The sequence below is a fragment of the Aethina tumida genome, chromosome 3 (genome assembly GCF_024364675.1).
Source record: "Aethina tumida isolate Nest 87 chromosome 3, icAetTumi1.1, whole genome shotgun sequence".
Classification (NCBI taxonomy): domain Eukaryota; kingdom Metazoa; phylum Arthropoda; class Insecta; order Coleoptera; family Nitidulidae; genus Aethina; species Aethina tumida.
This window is the reverse complement of record NC_065437.1, coordinates 1,605,880-1,613,333: the sequence shown is the minus strand read 5'-3', so window position 1 is coordinate 1,613,333 and position 7,454 is coordinate 1,605,880.

Sequence of the window (7,454 nt, the reverse complement as noted above, 5' to 3'; positions counted from 1 at the left end):
ACTAACTGACTCAATAATTCACATACAATTTTTGAGTGATTATATAGAATATTTTATTAATTAAAGTAGTTTTACTTAACAATTTACAGGTTTTAATTTGTCAAAACTGTTTGAAAGAAACTTATGAGTTTAATATTCATACTTAAAACTTAGGAACAATTTAAGTCAGTCATAAAACTTAAATGGTTAAAACTTTCAGATTAACTAACTGACTCAATAATTCACATACAATTTTTGAGTGATTATGTAGAATATTTTATTAATCAAAGTAGTTTTACTCAACAATTTACAGGTTTTAATTTGTCAAAACTGTTTGAAAGAAACTTATGAGTTTAATACTCATACTAAAAACTTAGGAACATTTTAAGTCAGTCATAAAACTTAAATGGTGAAAGCTTTCAGATTAACTAACTGACTCAATAATTCACATACAATTTTTGAGTAATTATTTAGAATATTTTATTAATTAAAGTAGTTTTATTCAACAATTTACAGGTTTTAATTTGTCAAAACTGTTTGAAAGAAACTTATGAGTTTAATACTCATACTAAAAACTTAGGAACATTTTAAGTCAGTCATAAAACTTAAATGGTGAAAGCTTTCAGATTAACTAACTGACTCAATAATTCACATACAATTTTTGAGTGATTATGTAGAATATTTTATTAATCAAAGTAGTTTTACTCAACAATTTACAGGTTTTAATTTGTCAAAATTCTTTGAAAGAAACTTATGAGTTTAATATTCATACTAAAAACTTAGGAACAATTTAAGTCAGTCATAAAACTTAAATGGTGAAAGCTTTCAGATTGACTAACTGACTCAATAATTCACATACAATTTTTGAGTGATTATGTAGAATATTTATTAATTAAAGTAGTTTTACTCAACAATTCACAGGTTTTAATTTGTCAAAACTGTTTGAAAGAAACTTATGAGTTTAATATTCATACTTAAAACTTAGGAACAATTTAAGTCAGTCATAAAACTTAAATGGTGAAAGCTTTCAGATTAACTAACTGACTCAATAATTCACATACAATTTTTGAGTGATTATGTAGAATATTTTATTAATCAAAGTAGTTTTACTCAACAATTTACAGGTTTTAATTTGTCAAAACTGTTTGAAAGAAACTTATGAGTTTAATATTCATACTTAAAACTTAGGAACAATTTAAGTCAGTCATAAAACTTAAATGGTTAAAACTTTCAGATTAACTAACTGACTCAATAATTCACATACAATTTTTGAGTGATTATGTAGAATATTTTATTAGTTAAAGTAGATTTACTCAACAATTTACAGGTTTTAATTTGTCAAAACTGTTTGAAAGAAACTTATGAGTTTAATACTCATTCTTAAAACTTAGGAACAATTTAAGTCAGTCATAAAACTTAAATGGTGAAAGCTTTCAGATTAACTAACTGACTCAATAATTCACATACAATTTTTGAGTGATTATGTAGAATATTTTATTAATTAAAGTAGTTTTACTCAACAATTTACAGGTTTTAATTTGTCAAAACTGTTTGTAAGAAACTTATGAGTTTAATACTCATACTAAAAACTTAGGAACAATTTAAGTCAGTCATAAAACTTAAATGGTGAAAGCTTTCAGATTAACTAACTGACTCAATAATTCACATACAATTTTTGAGTGATTATTTAGAAAATTTTATTAATTAAAGTAGTTTTATTCAACAATTTACAGGTTTTAATTTGTCAAAACTGTTTGAAAGAAACTTATGAGTTTATTATTCATACTAAAAACTTAGGAACAATTTAAGTCAGTCATAAAACTTAAATGGTGAAAGCTTTCAGATTAACTAACTGACTCAATAATACACATCCAATTTTTTGTGTCAAATATTTTATTAATTAAAATTCAAGTTTTCAAATTAACTAAACGACTTTAATAATTTAATGTGCTGATTTTAGTTTGTCGAAACTATTTAAAAGAAATTGTTTAATATTCACAGTTTAAAGCTTGGCAGCAAATTAAATCGATTACAAAACTTAAATGGCGAAAGCTTTCGAATTAATTAACTAAATGACTCAATTATTTTCATAAAGTTAGACACCACTTAATTTTTATCGAGCGTGTTTTATTTTACAACTTCCGCTCAATTGCTCTAATCTCTGTTTAAATCAGGGGCGTATCTGAAAGGGGGGAATATTTACAATGTACATGAACTTTAGTTTTATTATTTTGAGCTTAGTTTTTTAACATTAAATCAAATTTTAAAGCATTAATAAATTACCAGAAAAAAAAAAAAAATGAAGTAATGGACATAAATCACGATTGTGTTGAGCCGATCATCAATCAAACAAATGAATTTCGGTTTGGCAAATAAATAAGCGGTACGACAAACCACTTAATGCCATCGGTATAATTAATTACCGTTTAATTGAATCGGCGATCAATTCTCGTGAAACATGAGATTCTTACGGTGTGTGACGCAACGTACGGATTTTAGGGGTGTTGATTTTGAAGTGGCAGGTGTAAGAATCGGAGTCGCAGCCGTTGATTACCTTTGGAAAAGTTTAAAGCGAGGATTTATATTGAATGGGGGATGTAAGTGGATCGCTTCAAAAATTGTCTATTCAAACAGTAAATAAGAAATTAACTTTTATAGACATGTTCCGAAAGATTGTAAATAGGAATCGATTATTATTATGATGGAAGCTTTTTTTGTTGTAATTTTATATTTGATATTTTGTTCTTATACTTTCTCTCAACATTATATCAACAATAATTAACTAATTATATGTTTAATTACGTGAACACGACCGCATTAATAATCAAACACTTAAAGCAGGTGTTTCAAGTGACTTATAAAGTTTAAGTTACTTTAGAATATTATCAATGTAAAGTTTATAGTTGGGAGTTTATAATTATGCGGATATTTGAGTTGCTGAATTAATTAAATTAAATCCTTCATATTTATTGAAGATGGTTAAAATCTTATTATAAAGATCAATTAATTTAATGTTTAATTCAAAATAAAAAATATATTTATTTACAAAATGTAAATATAAACATAATTACTTAAAAAATATAATTCATTTAATTTAATTGGAAAGAAATAAACAATAAAAATGTTTATGGAATTACAAATAATATTAAATCTCTTCGATTTAATTTAATTGATAATTTTGAATATAATTGATATAAATTAATTATATGATTTACTGAGGCATTTTTACTATTTTATTCAATAAATATATAAATATTCATTGTAATAAAATATATGTGGAATTTCAAATAGGATTAAATAAATTAAACCCAGTTATTTATTTATTTATATTTTTATTTAAAACAAAATAAATATAACAAAAAATAGAATTTACTGAGGTATTTTTAATGTTTTGTCAAATTTTTATATATTTAGTATAAAAATTGTATAATTAAAATGGAATTTTGATAATTTATAAAATATAATTGATATAATTTAATTATATGATTTACTGAGGCATTTTTACTACTTTATTCAATAAATAATTAAATATTCATTGTATTATAAATGTATGTGGAATTTCAAATAGGATTAAATGATTTAAACTCAGTAATTTATTTATATTTTTATTTAAAACAAAGTAATTATAACAAAAAATAGAATTTACTGAGATATTTTTAAGGTTTTGTCAAATTTTTAAATATTTAGTATAAAAATTGTATAATTGAAATGGAATTTAGATAGTTTATAAAATATAATTGATATAATTTAATTATATGATTTACTGAGGCATTTTTACTATTTTATTCAATAAATAATTAAATATTAATTGTATTAAAAATGTATGTGGAATTTCAAATAGGATTAAATGATTTTAACTCAGTAATTTATTTATATTTTTATTTAAAACAAAATAAATATAACGAAAAAATAGAATTTACTGAGGTATTTTTAATGTTTTGTCAAATTTTTATATATTTAGTATAAAAATTGTATAATTAAAATGGAATTTTGATAATTTATAAAATATAATTGATATAATTTAATTATATGATTTACTGAGTCATTTTTACTACTTTATTCAATAAATAATTAAATATTCATTGTACTAAAAATGTATGTGGAATTTCAAATAGGATTAAATGATTTAAACTCAGTCATTTATTTATATTTTTATTTAAAATAAAATAAATATAACAAAAAATAGAATTTACTGAGGTATTTTTAATGTTTTGTTAAATTTTTAAATATTTAGTATAAAAATTGTATAATTAAAATGGGATTTTGATAATTTATGAAATATAATTGATATAATTTAATTATATGATTTACTGAGTCATTTTTACTACTTTATTCAATAAATAATTAAATATTTATTGTATTAAAAATGTATGTGGAATTTCAAATAGGATTAAATGATTTAAACTCAGAAATTTATTTATATTTTTATTTAAAACAAAATAATTATAACAAAAAATAGAATTTAGGTGTACTTTATAATTAATTTATAGTTATTATCCTCTAAAGTAAGTGCCTTTTATATTATTAAATTTATTTTTTGTTTGTTACAGATGGGTGTCTGATATTGGGTAAGTTATCAATAATATAACTAAAATAATAACAAGTTAGTTTGCTGTTTGATTCTAACAAAATAATAACGAGAAGCTAAAATTGTTGAGGTAAGCCACAAACTCCCACAACTTCTCTAATGGTTACGATACTATAATTTAAATATTGGAAACTTATAGGCTTAAAACAGAAAAGTTTAATTAAACGAAATACCGAAACATTTATTAGTCAGTGAGTAAGGTAAGAATTTTTAGGAATTGAAATTAGTCGATTTAAACTTAAATCTCTTCTGATAAATTGTTTGTCGTTTCTAACTTAAATGAGTATGTGAAATTTGGGGAGGAATTAATTTGTGTTTGATTTATAATCTGTGTGTCAAGATGAGAGGACTCATTTTTAATATATTTTTATTAAAAAATACACAAATTATCAAAAATGGTGGATGCACATATATTACTAAGAATTTATTTACTGAATAAAATAGTCACAATTTATCAGCACGTGAATATTTATTGATTTATCTGTGTTTAAATTATTTAATATGATCTAATTAATAGGTAGTTATAGAACTTGTAATTCATATTATAATTTTAATGTAACAAATTAAATTCAAGTCATAATGATAATCTTCTCAAAATTCTTGAGTAACTTTGACATACATCAATATTTCATTTTAGGCACACAATTAAAATTAGCTAGTTCCTCTAACTCCGAATTGTGGTAAGAATTAAGAGCTTTACAAGTTTAATAATCCTCCTAAAACGAGATTATTTAATTTAATACTCAATTAAAAAAAAAATATTTTACCTCATTTTGGTCCAGGCCATTCCACGATTATTTTTAGTGTCCATTTTTTTTTTGACGTAATAAGAAGCTTTAATCTTTGTTCAATTAAATGTCTGTAACACTAAACCCTCTCGTTCGAATTCCTCGAAGCCGCACTAAGACTAAAACTAATGAACACGCCACTTAAATTATTAAATTAAAGGTACGTGGACGAAAAAATCGGTGTGTACGTACGTTTATTGTCATTTTTTTTCTAATGTCTAATCGATAGGATCGCGTGACATGTTCGGCTCGATAATTATGTATTCCACGTTTGCATTTCGAGTAATTATATTTACTGAGCGTAACCGAATTTCAAGAAGCCTTCGCCCGTTTATATCATAATATGATTTTGCATTATTGATTTTCACAGTGGATGTTTCTTAATTGTTTAATTGGACACATAATATTAATTAGTAAATATTCAGTTTGCCTTATAAATAAAATAATAAAAATGCCTCAGTAAATCATAAAATTATATCAATTGTATTTTTTAAATTATCAAATTTCTATTTTAATCATTAAATTTTTATACTAAATATTTAAAAATTTAATAAAATATTAAAAATACCTCAGTAAATTCATATTTTTGTTATATTTATTTTGTTTGAAATAAATATATAAATAAACTACTTTTAAATTTTTTAATATTATTTGTATAGATTTTTAAAACAATGAATATTTACTTATTTATTGAATAAAATAGTAAAAATGCCTCAGTAAATCATATAATTAAATTATACCAATTATATTTTATAAACTATCAAAATTCTATTTTAATTATACAATTTTTATTCTAAATACTTAAAAATTTAACAAAACATTAAAAATACCTCAGTAAATTCGATTTTTTGTTTTAAATAAAAATATAAATAAATTACTGAGTTTAAATCATTTAATCCTATTTGAAATTCCACATACATTTTTAATACAATGAATATTTAATTATTTATTGAATAAAGTAGTAAAAATGACTCAGTAAATCATATAATTAAATTACATCAATTATATTTCATATTTAAAAATTAAACAAAACATTAAAAATACCTCAGTAAATTCTATTCTTTGTTATATTTATATTGTTTTAAATAAAAATATAAATAAATAACTGAGTTTAAATCATTTAATCCTATTTGAAATTCCACATACATTTTTAATACAATGAATATTTAATTATTTATTGAATAAAGTAGTAAAAATGACTCAGTAAATCATATAATTAAATTATATCAATTATATTTCATAAATTGTCAAAATTCCATTTTAATTATACAATTTTTATACTAAATATTTAAAAATTTAACAAAATATTAAAAATACCTCAGTAAATTCTATTTTTTGTTATAATTATTTTGTTTTAAATAAAAATATAAATAAATAAGTTTAAATCATTTAATCCTATTTTAAATTCCACATACATTTTTAATACAATGAATATTTAATTATTTATTGAATAAAGTAGTAAAAATGTCTCATCAAAAATGTAAATCATATAATTAAATTATATCAATTATATTTTATAAACTATCAAAATTCCATTTTAATTATACAATTTTTATACTAAATATTTAAAAATTTAAAAAAAAAATTAAAAATACCTCATTAAATTCAATTTTTTGTTATATTTATATTGTTTTAAATAAAAATATAAATAAATAACTGAGTTTAAATCATTTAATCCTATTTGAAATTCCACATATATTTTTAGTACAATGAATATTTATTTATTTATTGAATAAAAGAGTAAAATTACCTCAGTAAATCATATAATTAAATTATATCAATTATATTTTTGAAATGATCAAAATTCTATTTTAATTGTACAATTTTTATACTAAATATTTAAAAATTTAATAAAATATTACAAATGCATCAATAAATTCAATTTTTTATACATCAATAAATTCAATTTTTTATAATAACTTTTACATGTGATTTTAATCTTCTGATATATATTAGTAAATATTATAGTTGATTAACTTTAGTAACTTTTATTATACAGTAAATTTTATATGTGAATTTAATATTTTAATATTAAATAATATATATTATAATAAAGTAGAAAAATTTATTAACTTTTATTATAAAATAATTTTTCTATA